Raw genomic sequence first — 20,587 nt, forward strand, 5'->3', positions numbered from 1 at the left:
TTTCTTACCTTCAATCAGCTTATGCTTTTACATATGCATTCAAGAGTCTTGGATTTATCTGCACATACAAGTATGTGCTTTTGTAAATACATAGGGCTCCTCAAAAGGTTGCAATCGAGCTCATCTCTAAGATCTTAGTCATTATATGTATTAAGTTAGAGACTCGCTCTGCCAATAGTCAAAAGCAAAACAGTGCTGGGCATGGGTGTTCTCGTATCAAAGAACAAAGTTGAAACTCCCATACAATTATGTTTGATCACAGTAGAAGGTGAAATCATTAGATATTAGCGAGGTGCAGTGGAATAAAAATGATGTGTTAGCGGGGGTTCATTACACTGTATTTTCAGAGCCAAGAAGATCAATGCGTTCATGCATCATGAATTAGGCTCCGGCTTTAGCCTTCCCTGCTCTCCGGAAACCCAACATGATCTATCACCAGCCATACATCACCGTTTCAGGATTGCACATTAACGAGAAAGCTGCAGTTTCCGCCTGTCAAGCTGACCAGCTGCCTCTTTCTCTGCGGAAGGGGAAATATTTCTGATCCAAGATTTTACTTTTTTTTTTTTTTAAATGAAAGGGGGCAGAAGAGGTCAGTGTCAGCTGGACAGCCACACGGTCTGATCTTTGTGTTGTCTCTACACTTTGATGAATGGGCCTGTCCTTCCAGGCTCTCTGGCCATCCTGCTTGCAGGCCTGTGAGGGCTTTGGTGTTACCGCAGGACACAGCCTACAGGACACATCTAGGGTGTCTCTTAGGGCTTTTTTCCCCCACTTAAGGATTTTCCCAACCTGACTGGGTGTATATTTACAAGTCTTAGGGGAGGAATAAGCCTCCTCTTCTATGCCCACTTCCCCTCTGCCTTCTCCCCCCTCCTGCTCCTTCTCTCCCCTTCCAGAGCTCTTTCTCCACCCAGCAGTTTGCCACGGACGGCTTTTCTTCCTTCGTTTGCTCGCAGTGCGCCTCCCGGCCCCTTGCCTGACCCCACAGCTGCTCTGCAGCCGCCCTGGCCTGCCTGGACTCTGCAGACACCTGCAGACAGGTCCGATCGGTGCTTAACCGGCGTTTAGCCAGCCTGTCCATATTTAGTCCTTTTAATCTCTCCTCATCATTCAATCCCTCCAGCCTCTTCATCATCCTTTTTTTTTTTTTTGGTGTGTTGCTCTTTCCTGAATTTTATCCAATTTGTCCACGTCATCTTCCCGGGCTGTGCTCTGCCCACCGGTCCTGCAGGAGAACGGCCTCGGGGTCGCCGTGCACCCCTCCCGCCACCTGCCTACTCAGGAGGCTGAAATCTGAGAATCAGAGTTTGAAGCCAGCTGTGACTACCGGTCACATGACCCCACCCCGGGTCACGCGGTCCCCCGTCACGTGATTCACCCCCCATGTCACGTGACCACGAGTGACCCCCGAGGTCCGAAAGCCTGGGAGGCTCTCACCGCCCGCGAACACCGGAAAGCTGGAAGTGGTTCTGCGGCTCCAACGGTGGAGAGCGGGCCTGGCGCCGACGAGCTCGGCCGCGCCCAGGCCTGATCCAAGCCACAGGGCCTTGGCTGATTAGGTAAGATGGCAAAGACCCAGTGCTGTGCCCTCAGGAGGCCGAGGGCAAGTCATGGAGGAACTTCCCTGGAGAACAGGAGAGATCGTGGCCTTACCCATCAGCCTGTGGGAAAAGGCAGCTGTTTCAAGATGCCTCTTTGTTCTCCCAGATCCAGACATTAAGACTTTCAGGGACCATCAGGGTGGCTGACTTGAAAAGCAGCCTTGGCCCAGGGGTAACACCTGACAGAGGATACCACTGAACCCCCGGGAAGAAGTTTCCAGTTCTTTCTATGAATTTGAGTTAAGAACTGGCTTAGGCCTGGAAGGGTTGCAGCTTTATGAGGAAGCTTAAACCAGCAAAAGGCTGGTTACACAGGACAGTTATTAAAGAAGACATTGATTGTGTTGAAATGTGAATGCAACAAGATCCCAAATCCAAGTGGCTTATAACCAAGAACTACTGGATGAACATTTCTTAGGGAGAGAATGTATTGGAGTTGGTTGAAGGGGGACAGATATATATATATATTTGAGTGGCTGGTGCAGTCATGTCTTTGTAATAGATTTCCTATTTGTTAGGAGTTTGGAACCGTTCTTTTAGTTCATTCAATTCTTGAGTGTCATTTCTTTAAAAAGAACTTCCCTGAAAATGCAGAATGTAACAACAGTACCCTTCTTGGCGTTCTGTTCCCTTCCCTGCAAATATACTATGCATTGTTTGTATACAGACCAATATGGACCAATTCCACCAAGAGAATTATAAGCCACCTGAGGGGCAGAGATTTTCTCAAAGCATTGAAAGCCCTATGCTTGATTTAGAATATCTGCTCCCCCCCCCCCCGCCATTTTATTTTTTTCTACCAGAAATAGGAAGTATTCAGATTTCAGGATAGTGCATGAGCTCTGCTGCACACAGGGGCTTGAGGAAGTCTGTTTCTCCTGGGATCTCTAATCAAAGTCCTGCTGAGTTCAAGGCAGGGAGAATGAGTTGGGGAAACGCATATTAGTTTCCTCCTTAACAGCTTGAAATGAGAGAAAGGAGAATGTCAATTGTAGAAAGAAGGAAGCAAAAGTTTCCATGCCCCCTCTGCTTTTCACAACTGCCATCAATCCTGTTTATCCTGTTTCCTTTTAAAAGCCCTGTTCTGAGGATCTCTTTCCCCTGTGGGAACACAGTTGCTAAGTCTTACAGCCACCCCCCCCCACACACACACCAGTTCCACAAATGGCTTCAAGTTCACTAAGAGATGGAGAGCTGGGTGCTGGTAGGTCATGCCTGTAATTCTAACTACTCAGGAAGCTGAGATCTGAGGATCGCAGTTCAAAGCCAGCCTGGGCAGGAAAGTCCACGAGACTCTTATCTCCAATTAACCACCAGAATGTTTTGGCTCAAGTGGTGAGCTGAAGAGCTCAGAGACAGCACCCAAGCCCAGACCCCACGACTGACAGAGAGAGAGAGAGAGAGACAGAGACACACAGAGACTCAGAGAGAGACAGAGAGACAGAGAGAGATTTTCTCTAAAGTTTTCTATTCCCTGCCTGACATTGCACACCATGGTCTTCACTCTATGGTCCAAACTGGCCCTCATTCCAAAACTGCCAGGAATCTGTGTTCCAAAACCTTAAATCTGTGGCTCCTGACACAAGTACATATTAGGAACAATGATCTTTGCACATTGCACACACACATGCTTGTGCGCACACACACACACACACACACACACACACACACGAGTCACAGATTTTCCTGCCTAGTCTGGCTTCAAACTGCAATCCTCAAATCTCAGCCTCCTGGGCAGCTAGAATTGTAGGCATGAGCCACCAATGCCTGGCTGATTTTCATGTATTTTATAGTTGCTCTTTCTCTAGCTACATGGTTATTTGCTTATTTTTCCCCCTACTCTGCACCAACTACAAGACAATTCTCTAGTGATCTTAGACCAACCAGGATCTCTGCCTTTGCTTGTGGTTCTCAAGAATAACTGGGAATGTAAACTCCCAGTAATGTGTTGGGAATGTAACATCCTGAAGTGGGGAGGGAAGGGGAGAGGAGGCGCCTGACCAGAACAACTTGGGCTCAATTCCAGCCCCCCTCCCTGCCCCCTAACCACACACCAAGAAACAGAATGTCCTTCTGTGCTTTAGCCCAGTATGTCATATAGCCCCTGGGGTATGCAGTCCTGGGTGGGCTGCTTTCCAGGGAGTGTCACACACAGATGGCACTTTATCCAACTCAGGCAGCCTTTTGTGAGCCTTGTGCAACCAGCTAGTAATGAATCCTAGGCTTCTATTATTCTGTGCTGCCTATGTGTAAATAATAAACCCACTTCACAGAACTCATTGCCCGTAAGTGTGTTCTGTCTCACAGGACTCAGACAAGTTAGCAGCTAGCGCACAGTAAACCAGCTTCAAATCAGACCCTGGAAACTCCAGGAAAACAGCAAACTATTGATTGGTTCATTGCATCTTAGACTCAATAGCTGATTCGTAGTAAGTACTCAATAAATAGCTGTGGAGTAAACAAGTCTATTCCTACACTAATATAGAATTTCACATCCCATGCAATTCATCCCTTTAAAGGATACATACAATCCAGTGGCGTTTAGTACAATACATTGTTATTAATTTTTAAAGTCATGGTAAAATATAGATAACACAAAGATTTGCTATTTTTACCATTGATAATGTTGTACAACCATCACCACTATCTATTTCTAGAACATTTTAATCCCCTTAGGGCTTAGCTCTTACCCTCAGGTACACTTTAAAACACTTATAAAAATACTTCTACACCTGGACACTATCACAGTCCACGTAAGCCAGAATCTTTAGAGTATGGTCTAAGAAATCAGATCTTAAGAAAACAAAACTCTTTCTATCCCAATTGATTCACCAGGTATGGAAGCTTGAAAGCTGCCACTCTATCCTCCTAAAGTAAGCAGGAAGGACAATGTCTATGTTTCCAAAACAGCAGTGACTGTATTGGGCGTGTCTTGAGATACTGTGGGCACAGTTAGTTATCCAGTCGTAGTGTGAGAGAGATGAGGGGGCACCAGGGACTCCCTATTTGGAACATGTGAGGAGGAAGGGGACACATTTTCAAGAATGGCTGAAGGGAGTATTTAGAAGTTCAGGAAGAGGAAAAGTGAGCATCGGTGTAGTCTCCCTGCAAGGTGTCAGAGCCCCAGACAGTAGGATGGAATTTTGGTCGGAGCCATTGTCCTGTGTGGCTAGGAAGAGACCTGCTAGCAAGATGCATAGGCTCCCTCCGCAAAAAAGTAAAAAAATAAAAATATAAATGGGAGATTGGCCAAACTGATCTTGGGGTAGAGATGAAAGTCAGGGTCTCCATACCAGAATAAGAAAATACCAGTGAGCTGAGCCTTAAAAATAAAGCCACAACCATATAGTTTTGTGATCTTAGGAAAGTAAATCTGAGTGATGACATAATGGGGTACTCAACACTACAACCAGCAGATGGGCGAAGCAGAGAGATTTAAATTATCTATGGCTAAGTTCCTGCCATGTCTCAATGCCAGGCAAATAAAAGTTTTTCCATAAATAAGGAAGAAGATGGATCAGGCTTGAAACTATCTATAGATGAAAAGTATGAGTAGCTCTTTCCTTTTCTTTTCTTTCTTCTTTCTTTCTTTCCTTCCTTTCTTTTCCTTTCCTATCTTCTTTTCTTTTCTTTCTTTCCATATCTTACTGTGTGTCCAGGCTGGATTCAAATTCCTAGGGCCAAGTAGTATTCTTACCTCGGCCTCCCAAATGGCTGGGAGTACAGGGACACCCAGGGGGTCAAGTATCTTTTTTTTAATCTAGTTTTATTGATATGTAATTCATATAGTACATAATCCACTTAAAGGGCATGAGCCAATGATTTTGATGTAATATAGGATAGTCAATTTTTTAAAAATTTCAGTAAGGTATAGGTAGCATAAAGATTGCCATTACACTGGGATCTGGTGGCTCACACCTGTAATCCTAACTACTCAGGAGGTTGAGATCTGAAGATGGCAGTTCAAACCCAGCCTAAGCAGGAAAGTTCATGAGACTCTTATCTCCAATTAGCCACAGAAAAGATGGAAGTGGACCTGTGGTTCAAGTGGTAGAGTGCTAACTTTGAGCACAAAAGCTTAGGGACAGTGCCCAAGCCCAGAGTTCAAGCTCCAGGACAGGAAAAAGTATACATAAATAAAATAAACCCATGTTAATTATTTTTATGTGTATACTTCAGTTACATTGATTACATTCACAATATTGTTAGTCATGGCCACATCCATTTCTGAAACACATTCCTCAAATCAAAACTCAGTAACAATTCCTTCCTCGAAACTTCTGGTAACCTCTATCATCTACTTTCTGTCTCAACATATTTGTCTGTTCTAACTTTATTTTATGTCAGTGAAGTCATACAATATTTGCCCTTTAGTGTCTGGCTTGTTTTACTTAGCAGACTTGATCGTGAGGTGCTGGAAAGGTGGGGGTAGGACAGGGGGTTGGAGAAGAGAAGATGACAAGAACAATCTTTCATATTAGTAGTCTGATCATGGCTTCTACTCAGAAGAAAGAGAGGACCTTGATCTCTGCTTTGCTAATGCTTCAAGAGCCAGGAAGAGCCCTAGCTACCCTTCCTATCCCCTCTCCAATCACCTTGGAAGCAATTGGATTTTCTCTTCAGAATTGCTTTTCAAGTTGGTAATAGAGCAAGTATTAAGAGGTTATTGCAGCCTCCCAATTAATACACATTTCTATGATAATTAGCTAAAGGGATGCTTTGAAGTCCTGGGATAGTGTTGAAAACCAATTCTTCAGTTGATTGTGAAGAAAGAGCTTCCTCTGTATCCCTAACCTAGAAAGGGGTTGGATCTTAGCTATTGCTTCTCCAAAGGACAAGGGACTCCTTCCCTCAGTTCTCTCCCTCCCTACCTCCACCTCTCCCATCCCCTCAGCTTTTGATCAGGGTTCAGGGTCAAACTGAGATGCTGGTCTTCATACTGGTGTGAATACCCTCTGATGTGAAGTGTTCTCATTGAAATGGCTAAGGCCTAATCAGGGAAGAGAGCCATTGTGGGTACTGTCTTTTTGTTTTTCTTACTGTTTCAATACTGGGGATTGAATGTAGGGTCTCATGCTTCCTAGGCAATCCCTTTACCACTAAGCCACCCCTCCAGCCCTTCCTTTCACTTTTTAGTTTTGTTTTTTTTTTTCCACATAAGGTCTTATACCTTTTGCTGGCCTCAGACTTTGATCTTCCTCCCTCCACTTCTGGAGTGGCTGGGATTATAGGTGTTTACTACATCACTTGGCTGTGGAGCGTTGTCTTTTGCTGCAGAGAGTCATGGTCCTTCCTGGCACAAAGGTGATCCCACTCAGTCAGGACAAGAAGGTGAAAGACATATTCAATGTGTTATGGACTGGTTGTCCAGGCTTCTTCTAACTGGAGTCTCTGAAGGAAAAAAATGTAACCTAGGCAGAAAGTAACCCCAAAGTAACCCAAAAAAATCACAGGGGACAGAAGTCTAGTAGAAGATTTATTGCCAGCAGAGCTGACAAAGACAAGCTCTCATGAGGAAACGGGGAAATGGCGCCTCCTTGGAGGCCCCTTTTATAGAGTTGGGGGCCGGAAGTGGGCGGTGCCTCACCTACTGCTCAGGTGCTGCCATTAAGGCCAGAGATTAGGCCTGCAAGGTGGGCATTTCCTTACAGTCTCTAGACAAGAAGAAGGAAGAACTTGTGAAGAAGAGGATGGATGGGGAAGGCAGAAAGGGGATCTGGGTTGGTTGGGGAAAGAAAGAAGACAGAGATACTTGATGGAGTTAATTGTAGATATACATCAAGAGCTCCACCATCTTTAATGTGATTCTAATTCTACTTCCCCCCCTCAGCATGGAATTTAAAAATTCCAGCCGAGCAAGTCTTGTTTCTGTTTGAATTCTTCCTTCATCTTCCTGGTTCTGTATCTTTTACTCTACTCCCTACCGCTATAGACAGAACACTTACGTTTGAATGGTTGCCTCCACTTAGACTAATTGTAAAAAATTCTCTCTCTGGCAGCAATTTCTTAAAGTTTTCCCTCTAAGTGCAGATTCTCCATTAGCTGTATTTTGGTAGCTCTAGCTACTGCTGTTTATAATAGCTACTATGCAAGCCCATGTAATACTGAACCATTTGTGTAGTCCTTCGATGAATTTTCTAGAAATTACCTATAGTTCCAAGAACATTATATTTTTATACACCATAGCTGTTTTTTTTTTTTTTTTTTTGATCTCACTGTGCTCTCTGAGCCATGAGGCACTGGGAGGAGTTTTATAGACCATGAATTTTTTTTTCAACAAGAAAATAACCCCTCATTTTAGTAGTAACTGGCAAAGTTTTCCCACACAACAAAGAACTTACAGAATATGGATTCTGTCTGTGTTATTTTCTCTCTAGCAGATTTTTATAACTTCGTGTTTACTTCAACATAAATGTGTCAACATGTAGATATAGCAGGAATAAAATTAACTGATTGTGACCGTTGTTTATTTTAGTTTGAGAGGGTTTTATTGGGGGAGGGTGATCAGTACTGGGATTTGAACTCAGGGCCTCTTACTTAAGCATTCTACCACTTGAACCATATACCTTTTTTAAAAAAAAAATTTAGGTAGGGTGAGTCTCTCAACTCCGCCTCTGAGTAGCTAGGATTATAGACCAATTCCATTATACTCAGCTTTTTATTTTCTTTTTCTTTAGATAGTGTTATGTTAACATTCTGCCCAGTTTGGCCATGAACTTGCTCCTCCTATCTATGCTTCCAAATAGCTGGAATTACAGGTGTGTAACATCATACCTAGTGAGATTTTAATTCCATAAATGAGGCACCAGAATAATTACTCTAAAATGTTCTAAAAGAGCTCAGAGCCTGTACTCCAGTAGGAGAACTTAGTACATAAAGAGGGATGGGTATTTTTTCTGCCTTGTTACATTGACCCAAGACTCAGCTTGGTGTCAAGAAGGTTCTGTTCCAAAGCTTTTGGAATGGATTTAGTGAAGGTTAGAGCTAAGCAAGCTAAGTAGACATGATAAACAAGACCTTCAAATCCCTGGGGCCTAACATAAGCTAGGTCCTTACACACTAGATACATGGGCCTAATCAGGGACTAAAGCTTCTTCCTTCCCCTTGGGACCTGCCCTCCTCTAGTCCTCCAGCCTGTTCCATATTCCCAGGAAAGAAGGAAAAGGAAATAATAGCATTCTAGATTAGATGGGCAGGGCCTGGAAGTGGAGAACCTCGCCTGGGCTTCAGTCTTTGGAAGTGAGCCACAGGCTCTTCACTGTTGGAGAGGCTGGAGAAGGCCACTGTCTGCCTAGGAGGAAAAGAAACAGGCTTCTTGAGGGTAGACAGTCTATGCCAAAGGCTAGGAAGCCCTTTGGCTTTCATTGCCCTTGAGTCTCCTATGAGCAGGATCTCTCTGAGGTAAGGAGAGGGCCCCAGGGAACATGTCCTTTCTGCCATCTAAATCCTACTGCATTCCTGCCAAAAGGGCTAACATCTGGGTGTTGGATATCTATTATGTGCCAGGCGCTGTGCCAGGGAATGCAGACGCTGGCAAACAGAAAGATTTACGGACACCTTGGTGAAAGTGGAAAGACAGCTTCTCCCCACACATCACCAGGATGGTTCTCTAAGGAGAGTCCCCAGGCAAAGATACTATTCTAGGAAACATTCCCCTTCTTAAAACCCTTCAACTGGTCCTAGCTGTCTTTTCCTATTTCCACACCGTTGTTGTTTTTCCTAAGTGATTGATACAGATTTATCAAGCTCATTTTCAAGGTCCTTTATAATCTGGTACCTGGTTCCCTCTCATTTCTCATGTTTTCCTCCATCTCCCAATCAGGCTGTGGTCATGCAGTGTCCTTTTCTTTGAGACAAGGTCTTTATGTAGACCACAATCCCCCTGTTTCAGCCTCCTGCATGACGCTGGGATCACAGGCATGCACTACTGTGCTGGTTGGCATTACGCCTTCTTTTAGCTCTAGGTGTGGAGAACTCTGTTGTTTTTCTCTGTGGAATTTGCTCTGTTCTTTGCTTGGGGAATCTTTCTGTTATTCAGTTCTCCCCCTTGGTTTCATTTCTCCTAGGAAGTCTTTCTTGCCCATGCTCCATCTCCCAACTTGGTGTCTGGGTTTCCATAGGACTGTTTAATCTTAACACTTGAATTCTTAGGGCCCAACTGTCCCCAAGTTTTGGTCTTCTGGGTATGTTATTATACTTTAGTAGCTGGTACAGACCTGAGACTAGAACAGGTGTTTATGAATGTGGGGAAGCACAACTAGGGCCGTGTTCTTAAAGTAAAAGCATCTGCTATCATTACGCACTGTTCTTCCCATTCGTCATTTATGCCACAAGAGAAAACAATGAATTGCCATCACTAACTCTGATTTTCTGATTTGTTGTTGTAAAGACTTTTTGTCCTGGTGATGCTTTTCTCTAAACATTTCACTGAGAAAGTGGTAACTTCCCCCAGCCCAGAGCTGTCTGGCATGATCATTGCTCCTGGATCCATCTTGTAAGAATCTAAGCGCTAGAACCTGGCTACAAGGACCCATGAGAAGCCAATCCTTCCCCTAGGTGCTGCTCCACAGTCTCACAAACACACCTGGACAGGCCAAAGAGAAACCAGAGAGTGAGGCGCAGTCTGAGGACACAAAGATGCAGGATCCTGACCCAACGGGCTTTGTTGTCCTTGCTCAATGAGTGGAGCGATGGATGGTCACACAGATCAGCACTAGATGACTTGTTAGGCTGCTTGGTGTCCAGCTGCCCCTTAGAAACTGTGGGGAAAGGTCATCTTTTGTGAATCTTGAGGAGCAGTCTGAGTGCTAACTGAAGAGCTATAGGCTCCCTCCCTCCCATCCTCCCCTTCCCTCCTCCCCCCTCTCCTCCTCCTTCCCTCCCTTGCTTCCATTCTTTCCTTCCTTCCTGCATTCATTCATTCAACAAATACTTTTCAGGTCCTGTTATGGACCTAAGAACAAGGAGGTGACCAAAACAGGAAGAACCCTTCCCTTTTCTAACAAGGAAGAGAGAAGCTAAACAAATACACAGGAGAAAACCAGACTGTATACCAAACAGTCTCATACAGTGAGAAACGCTTTCTCAGTCTTCTTGATGAGGCCATATTCTTATTGCAAATGGAAGACTTAAGACCCTCCCTCTTCTTAGCTGGAATCAAGGGTGTCCTCTCAGTTGGTAGGTTCCCCTCCCTTACCCTCTTAGGACACTGAATGTGCCCTGTACATCTACAGTCACACATCCCTTCCCACCTCTTTCTAGCAAGAAGCAGCTGCTCTGCCCATTCCTCATCCTTCCTGAACCTCTGAGTAAGGAGTCAGGCCATCAAAAACAGCTGGAGCAGAACCGGGCATCATTTGTGTTCCATCTGTCAGACTTTACCTGGTTCCCAGGCTTTGCACCCTCTCCTCCTGAGCTGAATCTACTTGGCTGCCAGATCTGCAGACTCAGCTCTGCCCCTGGCTGTAGGATCAGTCCTGACTTCAAGCAGGAAGAATTTAAGCTACTGCAGTCCAACCGTGTTGACTGGGTCTTCTCACCCTAACTGCTTCCTTGCCGTCCCTCATCTTGTGACTAGTTCTGACAAGTGGATAGTCTGGCATATACTTCTGTTCCTAAGTCCTTCCCTCCATTATTTTCCTTGTATTTAGGCCCTCAGAATTTGAGGACAGTCCTTCCTTAAACATGTGATCTGGCCTGCCTTCAGTTTCCTTGGGGATTCTATCTTGATCTCTCACCTTGCTACTTAAAAAGTAGACATCTTCAAGAGTAGTTTCCAGCCTGCTGGGCATTCTGAGTTTCACTTTTATTTATTTGACTCACTTCTTATGCATGTCGCTGTGGCTGTCCACATTGCAGACAGTCCCTAACATCTCCTAAAAGGAACTCCTTGCCCTCACTCCTTGTCTCTCTGTCGAGTTTTGCATTCCTTCCCCTGGATCTATCACTCCCTTCTTTCCTTGGTACTAGTTCCCTCTAAGTAGATGAGTCTAATTCCAGATCTCAGAACCACAGCTCTTTCCAGCTGCATGCAGTTAAGCTTCCCCTACCCAGCCACATTCTAAGATGGTACGCTGTCTTCCCTTGGGACTCACTATCCTTCTTCCATCTTATAAGTCCCTTCTGGAAGTCTCCGAGCATCAAGAAGACTCAGAGCATCTGATAGGCAGAGGGAGTTGATGAAGACCTTGTTAGCTGGAGAAATAACCCAAACAACCTTTCCCAGAAGCCCAGGGTAGCTATAAGTGATACCTGGCAGCTTGGCTAAGTAGGGATCTCAAATCCTTGTAGTCTGAGGACCAAACTTGTCCCATAAGCCCATGCATGCAACTTAATTCATATTGGACAGTTACTTCTGCCATGAGAAGGTTATCCTGCTTGTACTGGAAGCAAAAGTTTGCTGTGGGAGACCGACTCCATTAAGGGGCAGGGAGCACCATGCCCGGAAAGGGAAACGCCAATCTTTTCCTCAAAGAAATATTACTTAAGTCCAAGCCTTGTCCTAACAGCCCTGACCAGTAATAGCTCTTGCTTCTCTTTACTTGTTCTATCACTAGGATTTGCCTTTCTGATTTGGTTTTCCTATTTGTTCCTGGTAAGCCTCTAGCTCTGGTGCCTCAGTTTACCTGCTGGAGAGAAGATCATGATACCAAACAGTTTGCAGTTGGGGGCAAATGTTATACAAGGAAGCATGAAGATGCTATGGAAAGTCGACTCACTTCCTCTGGGGAATCTGGGAATGCTTTCTGGAGGAAGTCATCCTTTGGGAACAAGGTAAGGGATGGTGGGGGTTGGGAAGGGGAGTCAGGGAGTTTCAGGCCCAGGGAAACAGCAGGAGCAGAGATTCCTGAGGCATGCAAGGGCTCCTCTATATTTTTCTTCTGGATTCAATACCCTGGCCACCTAGCAAACAACAGCAGGCACCCATGGCCTGAGCATCTTTCATTGGTACCATGTCATGGAAACCATGTGGAAATATACTAAGATCTCCAGGACATTCCCCTGTCTTGATTTATGGACTTGGGTTTGGGAGGAATGTACCTGAGGGTTCTGCATCTCGACACTCCATTATTGAGTCTAAGTGAATGGAAATCAGGGCCATTGGTGGGCTTGGTCTGAGCATCATTCCTTATCCTCCTCCGCCCCTGACTCCATGGCTCCATGGGTTCAGCCTCCTCTCTGGCACAGGTTTCCAAGGGATGGGTCTGCATCTAGCTCAGTGGCTGGCTCACAGTGAGCACTCCACAAATGCTAGCTGATTTGATTAGATTTGATCTGGGTCAATGTAAATAGGTGCAGGAGGAGAAACAGGAGAGAGAAATCAAAGGATGTGATAACTCCAAGGAAAGGAGTGATGTAATTTTAACCTGAAAATTACCTGTAAATAGACTGCATAGTTTGTTCAAACCGCAGTCTTTCACAATCGAATTATATGCAAATGTTCTTGTGATCATCCTTATCATCGCATATACCTAGACATGACATTTTGATGAAAGTGAGCACACCTCTTTCAGGTAAGGAAGGTGAGAAGAGGGGAGAAAAGAATGGATTTAGACTCTGAGTTGAAGGGCAGAAACAATCATTTCAGTGGATACTCAGTGGTCTCTCCTGTCATGAAGATAACCTTCCTCCACGTTCCTTTCTTCCAGTTAGGTGACAAGCTCTGCCTGGCTCCATTACTGGCGCCAGTGGTAGAAATGACTACTACTGGGGCAATGTTGAGTCTTGCCTTTCAAACCCTCTTTGATTCTTTTCTGTATGATTTACACCAGCCTGCTTGACAGTGCCCATCGGCCTTCCCCATGAGCCAGTACTCTGTGTTCCAAGGCTGTGGAGCCCTATTCTGCCTGCTCATCTGGCTTGGTTCAGGCTCTGAAACCCCGAGAAAGAGGACAGAGGGCCCCTGAGTGGTGGTCAAACACAGCCAGCTCTGCATCTTTCTCACAGCCCCACGGCCCCATCTCGAGCCATTCCTGTTCGTGATGACCGAGTTAGTCCAGTTCCTTTTCTGGGACCATACTTATTGTCAAATATCTCACTTTTTTCCCTGCACTCCCTGGCTTGGGATCCAGAATCTTGAACTGAGGCCTCGTCTACCTCACATGGCCTCCTCAGAGCAGAGCCAGACCTGTGTTCCGATAGATGAGTTCCCGGTATTTGATGCCAAGTACTTCTGCCTGCCTTCTCCTTGGCCCTTTGCCTGTTGTCAGACTCTACTGATCTCCCTCTCTGGCCCTGCCTAGGATTCACTGCTGCATGACCTTAGATTCCCCCGTTTCCCAGCCTGCAGATTGAATGGAGTTCAGTGTCTTGGTGGACCATTTTGGAATCACTTGGGGAAAACCTTGCACAAGACCCACACAGGAGCCTGGGCCAGCGTGAGTAATGAAAAGCATCTGGCATGCTCTGGGTCAGTTGACATCCCACCAAGGGGCCAGCTTGCACTTGGAGGATCTTGAGAATGACTTACCTTCTTGCATTGAATTTTGTGCCCTAGATACCAGGCTTGCTTTGTCCTAGTCCTAGCCCTGCTAGGGGTCATACTGCCAACAATTCTGATGGTTTTGATCCAGAAAGGAACTCAGAGGCTGGAATTTCTTTACAACTATGCAAGGAGTTCATATGTGCAAGCAGGGTCGGAAGTCCTCTGGACAGATGATCTCTCAGGGAATTTGTTATCCCTGTGGGTGCTCTAGGACTTCAGAGCTCTGAAGTGATCATTCTCTACCTGTGCTTGGCCTTGGCACTTTGCCCATTCTTTGTAGTATCTTATTCTTTCCTGGCGAGTCTGCTTCATTTCTAGATTCCAGCCAGTCGCAGTCTAACCCAAGGCCCTGATGACCAGGGCTTTGTTCTGATCAACTCTTCTTTTTCCAGGCAAAGCATGCTTTATACCAAGATTTCAAATTTATTATTTTCTTAGCTTCTCTTTGTAAATGTGTAAATTGGGTGATGTGATTGGGGCTGCTTACCATATTATAGTATTTTGGAACTTTTCATTCATTCATTCATTCATTCAACATGTACTAAATACCTGTTCTGTACTATGCTCTGTACTATTTGCTGAGGTATTCTTTATAGCTAGGGTACTTACGGTAGATCAGCATTTTCCCAAGTGCATTCTGTTAACAGATGTAACACAAAAGCAAAACAAAACAAAAACTCCAAATCATGTCTTAGTCAAATAACTTAGGAAGACTTGGGTTAAAATACATAGGTTTTGTTAGCCAAGGTCTTTGGAGAATTCTTTAATATGCTAGTATTCAGAATCTGGAACCAACCTGAATTCTGGATATGAGAACGCTTTTAATGTGACCCAAAGTTATATGAACTAGCTCAATAGCCACATACTCCATTGACTCACTGGGAGTTTTAGGCCAGCTAAATTGCTTGGATCTTTTTTCCATACAACTATCTATAAGCAGATCTTTTCCTTTTGGAACTTGGACTGTTGACATTTTTGGAACCTGAATATAAGACCTATCAAGTTTAATGTTATTGATTTTGGACCCTCATTAAAGGCTGCTGAGATCTTTTTGATCTGAATCCTGCCTGCCAATGTATTAGCCAGGTTTCCCAGCTGTGTGTTATACTTATTCAAGCTACAGCTTAAGTCAATAGGCCTTCATTGTCTTCTTCACCCATGCCTCTGAAGAATTGCTGAATGAGACAGATCTCTGTGTCACAGCACTAGTCACTTCCCTTGGCATTGGTATTGATCCTTTAATCAGTACTATTTGGGTTGAGTACCGATTAAAATCCACTGAGCTGAGCTCATAACCCCTCATCCCAATCAAAGGGTAACACAAAAGGTTTTGGAAAACACTTCATGGAAGTGTTTCCCTGGCCTACCAGTGTAGTTTTACTTCCAAAGAAAAGAAGGTGGGGGGAGGAGTGCAGCCAAAAATTCAGTTCATAGCCTACCAAATTAAGAGGAATTGGGTTGTAGGGGAGGGGTGTGAGTGTTGAAAGGGGTGACACTGATGAAGATGCATGTGAGCATAAACTGCTCTGTTGAATGGCAACTCATTTGTACAACTATTTCAGGAAAATAGAAAAAAAAACTTTCTTACAAAAGGAAATTAACTTGCCTTGCTATGCTTACTATAGATAATGTGGGAGATACAAGGGGAGGGGGGAAATCCCTGGTTAAGAAGAAAATTAATCCTGGGAACTGGTGGCTTATGTCTAGGATCCTAGCTACTCCGGAGAAGCATGGTTCAAGGACAACAAGGGTAGAAAAGTTTGCTAGGTTCTGTCTCCAAAATAGCTAACAAAAGGTAGAGCTGGTGGTATAGCTCAAGTAGTAGAATGGTAGCCTATCAAGGATAAGGCCCTAAGTTCAATCTCCAGTATCACCAAAAAAGCAGGAGAAAATTAAAGCCACCCAACAGTCAACCACTCAGAGGTCTCAATTAATATTTACCATGTCTCCTTCCAGTCTTTTATTGTAGACACACATATATTGATTTATTTTTAAAAACAATTTATTCAGTTTTTAATGCTTCTAAGGGTTGAATGTTCTGGTATAGCAGTAAAGAATGCCTCCTTTCCCCAAATTTCTGCCTTTATAATATAAGCTTAAATTCTAGTCGAGGTAATGAAATAAATAAAATCTGTATTAAAAGGCACTTTCAAAATGTTTTGCATTTCTCTCTGAATATAACATTATATCAGTGCTGTCCTTGGAATGAAGTTGTGCTACGTGAATCCAGGCCAGCTTCTGATGATTTCTATTTTCCTAACAAATTCTCCTAATTTTCCTTTTGACAGTTACTGGGTTTGAACTCAGGGCTTCAAGCTAGGTAGGCAAGTCCTATAAAACTGAGTCATTGGTCCCAATCCTTTTGGCTTTAGTTTGTTTTCAGGTAGGGTCTCGTGCTTGTGCTCAGGGAACTTGGACTTTGAGTGTCCTGCTTTCATCTCCCATGTAGCTGGGATTACAGGGATTTGTCAGCTTGTTCGTTGAGATAGGGTTTTGATAGCTTTTCTTACTGGACTAGCCTTGAACCACAATCTTCCCATGCCAGTTTTCCTCTTAGAAGCACAATTTAGAGTTTTATGGGTGTCATATGAAACCCTCCAGTTAATAGTTTCCAGAATTAGCTTTTTTACTTATCTCTAAAATGTGGGACAAACATGCTTATCTTAAGTCATGTGGCATCTCTTCGTTCTCAGGTTTTTTTTTTCCTCCCAGATTGCAGACTGTGGGTTCCCAGTCCATCGCGTCTGGGAGGTAATTTGTCCGGGGTTGATGTGAGCTCATTTGCAGTCCTGTCTCTATCTCTCTCCTTCCTGTCTGGGTCCTTCCTAGATGGAAAACCCGGCTTCAGGACTCAAGGGGCTGGGAGGCTCTGTATTCTCTGCTGTTCACCTAAAATTATATCATCAGGTCCAAATAGGAACTCATAGTCTCTTCTTACATTGCAATGGAAGAGAGAAGATTATGGAGGAATCTGAAGGAAAATCTTTTTCATTAGCTTCAGTAGCTCCCCTGTTAAAAATCCTGAGAGTAGTTAGCCCAGTGGGACTCAGAATTATGCTACTTTGTGTGCCTGTGTGATTGTCTGCTCCCTCATTTTACAAGGAAGGAAACTGAGGCTCATGTTCAGTGAAGGGTACTGTATAAATCGAATCCCAATGTAGAATTACAGTATTCATTTTACATCAACCTTGCAGAATCTGAGGGGGAATAAAAGTCTTGCAAGGAAAAGATCACTAGGGGAGAAAAAGACCTCAGGAGAAATTTAATTGCTAGCCCCTCTCATAGGGAGAGGACAATGGGTTTCACGGAACTAGCCCCTGATTGTAGAAATTTTTCCTGGTTGTGGATATCCCACTGGGATCATTCTGGTCTGTTCTGCTTGGGGGAATGGTAACATCCCTGCCCCTTTTGCCTCCAGCTTTGGGTTCACCAACATAGGACACCAAACAGCTGGTTCTCTCTGTATGCAGCCACCCCTCAGCCCTGTGCTCTTCATTAACTGAAGCCTTTCCTGGGGGAGTAGCTGACAGTTCCTTTTGATTGGCTATTGACAATCATGCTGGGGCTTCTAAGTAGCTCCTTGTTAACCTTGAAAGATGACTATTTTAGTTTTTTGGAGTCTCTGTCACCACCTGCAGATAGAAGCAGATGATTTAAGAGGTGAGCAAGTAGAAATTCTGTGACCTTCAAACAGAGATATCCCCAGAATCAGTGGACACAGATGAATCACTACACGACTTGTCTGTCTTTATGTCCTGGCTCTATCCCCAGTCTATTGTGTCAGATTAGAGGCTTCCTGTTACCTCTGAAAGGCTGGGGTTACCAGGCAAGCTCAGAAGGCATCGGCAATACTCCTTCCCTGTAAACAGCCTTTACAAACACTGTGTTATCAACCAGGGCCGATGCCATTTTGGTACTGAAAGTTCCAGGGCAAAGGCTGTGTGGGTAAGCACATAAAACACAAAAATCAAGTTAATTTAGTCTATTTAAATGCATAAATAAATAAAGTCATTTCACTTCGCATTTTCTAAACCAAGACCAGGAAACATAAAATTCTCTGTAATAAATAATAAAACATAAACTGTTTTCTGTTTTATAGCTTGGTGAGTCAGAAGAAGGCAAAGAAAAAGACAAAAAGATAGAGGGAGAAAGGAGGCTGGAGTTGAGAAGAAAAGGAAAGGGACAAGTCCCATAACCACCATCGATCTCTAGGATGCCACATCCTTGATTACTCTGTGAAATGATAGTCACCTGCTGGCTAATACCTGGGTTCCTGACTAAACTCTACAAGGACCATAACAAAGAACATCTGTTCAAGACTTTTAACTTACAGTTAACTTCTATATCTGGTATGCAAGTAGAACTGTGGTTTAGTCCTATCCAAGATGGCCCTAGACAGTTGGTCCTGATGCTATCTGCACCTCTTTTATTTATCCTGTTGGGGTCAGCAATGGCCACATGAGCCTTTCCACAGCTCCTGCCAGTGTGACTTGGACCTATGACTTGTGTGCAATGGAACTGTTGGGCCACATACAGAAGTGTAGCCCAGCTGTTCACTCTAGAGTATACAGATGTCTCCCTGTGTTCCTTCTACTTTAGCTATTTCTTCTCCTCTTGCTACCACACATATTCATGCAAATGCAGGAATTTCAGGAGGTTGGATTTCTCTTCCAATGTAAACCTGCTCTATGAATGCCTCTGTAATAAAATGCCTCTAAAAAAAACTATCTTTCTCAGCTGCTGTAAAAGGAGTTTTATCATCTTGCATGCTTTAGGCAGGAAAAGAGTCACTTGGGTGGTGAGCTGCCTGGACCACTTCCCCTTCCCACTAGCAGTTCTTTCTTCTAGGACTGCATCCTGTGTCCAACCACCAAATGGCCCTCAGCCACAGCAGCCGAGGCTGAAGTGTTTTATTTTAACTGTTTCTTTCCTATTTATATGTAGCCTATGCTGTTATCTTTTCTTCTAATTGCTGCTCTTGTCTCTACCTTCCTTCCTTTGTTGGTTCTAGCATCCCATGCACCCCAACAATCTCCACCTTCATTGCTAACCTAAGCTTCCTTTGCCTTTGAGTTTTAGTTGAACTGTTCTCCTCTTACATTTCTATCCAGGTTCCATTAACATGTAGAAGACTGGATCATCTTACAGTTACAGACTTCAGGACTTTATCAAGGATGACCTGCAACCTTATTAACCAAGCAAGTGTGTTATAACACCGCCTTTTACATGACCAACTTGCTACCAGATGAACTTGTAATAGTCTTAATGTCTTCATCATCTAGAGTTTGGGTTGGATTAGCTGTATAGACTGAACCATCCCCTTTTCCTTCTGCCCACTTTTCATCAAAACCAACTGCTGGATAGTTTCTGACACTGTAGCAGAGTTACTTTTGAGCGTTTGAGAATGAGGTCTCTACTCATTAGAGATATGCATGTATTCAATCATATTTATGCTTCTTAATTTCTGTGGGGTTATCTGAGCAGGGTCCAAGCCAGAAAAGACGTACATTTTCCCAAACGTTGAGGGATTACAGAACAAGTGAAATCTAGGATTCTATGAGATATGACTAAATAATGTGGATTCCATGGTCAATGTAGATACAGACTGATATTTACCACTTCTAATGTGCCAGAGGCAGATCATCTTAGTAGACATAGCCAACAGAGGACCTGAGACCAAACTTACAGGTAAAGAGTATACATACTTTGGGTTCTGCCAGTCTATGGAACATGTTTTGAGTCATGAGGACTTAGAATTCCTTTCTCACTAGACTATGGCCTTGTTTGCATCATAGTGTCCTTTTTATCTACCTATGATCCTCCATTTGTAAAATGACAGTAGGGAACAGCCTGGTTTCTTAACCCTTCATAGTGCTGACATGTAACATTCTATGTAATGTGCTATGTCCAGCTCAGCTCCGGTGTTATCTCTTCTTGAAAACATTTCCCAGTTCTCCAATGAGCATTCTTATCCTGAGCGCCTTTCACGCTTCAATTCAATCCAACTTAGAACAGTTCAATGCAATTCCAAAACCTTCAGTGAGTATTTTTGCCGTTCTAGGCAGTTAAGTTTCTCATTGGGATGAGTATATGATGATACCATTAACAGAAGCTGAGTTGCACAAATAGGAGAGGAACAGACGCGAGGACAAGCTACCCAAGTTCGTGTTCGCCATATATGTCTGTGCGTATACTATGTAGGGGGTGAAGGGATTGCACGGCCTGGTGCCCTCTAGAGCCAAGCCACACATGTTTGGAACTCAGCTCCAGTAGTATTATCTTGGACACGTAGTATTATCTTGGACAAGTCCTTAACCTCTCTATGCCTGAGTTACCCATTTTTAAGACAGGGAAAACAATAACACCAACTCATAGGGCTGTTATGATATCAGGAGGATGGAATGAATGAATATTTTTTAATGTTCTTAGAGTACTACTTGTACATCATATTTTAAAGGACTCCATTTTCAACAAATGTATGTTCTGGGAGGTGTCCTTC

At 43.9% G+C, this 20,587-nt stretch overlaps 1 long non-coding RNA gene across 2 annotated transcripts; it reads left to right on the plus strand.

Moving 5' to 3' along the window:
- Positions 1-1,399: 1,399 nt before the first annotated feature.
- On the plus strand, positions 1,400-19,705 carry LOC138838782 (uncharacterized). 2 transcript variants are annotated; one of them, XR_011375751.1, is made up of 4 exons: positions 1,400-1,562; positions 12,204-12,377; positions 18,188-18,437; positions 19,200-19,705. It is a non-coding gene; the product is annotated as an uncharacterized lncRNA (long non-coding RNA). The 2 variants fall into 2 exon arrangements; XR_011375750.1 differs by lacking the exon at positions 19,200-19,705 and having other exon boundaries at positions 18,188-18,812.
- Positions 19,706-20,587: the final 882 nt, after the last annotated feature.

This window comes from Dipodomys merriami, unplaced genomic scaffold (assembly GCF_024711535.1).
Source record: "Dipodomys merriami isolate MVZ:Mamm:240054 unplaced genomic scaffold, mDipMer1.0.p SCAF_29, whole genome shotgun sequence".
NCBI lineage: Eukaryota > Metazoa > Chordata > Mammalia > Rodentia > Heteromyidae > Dipodomys > Dipodomys merriami.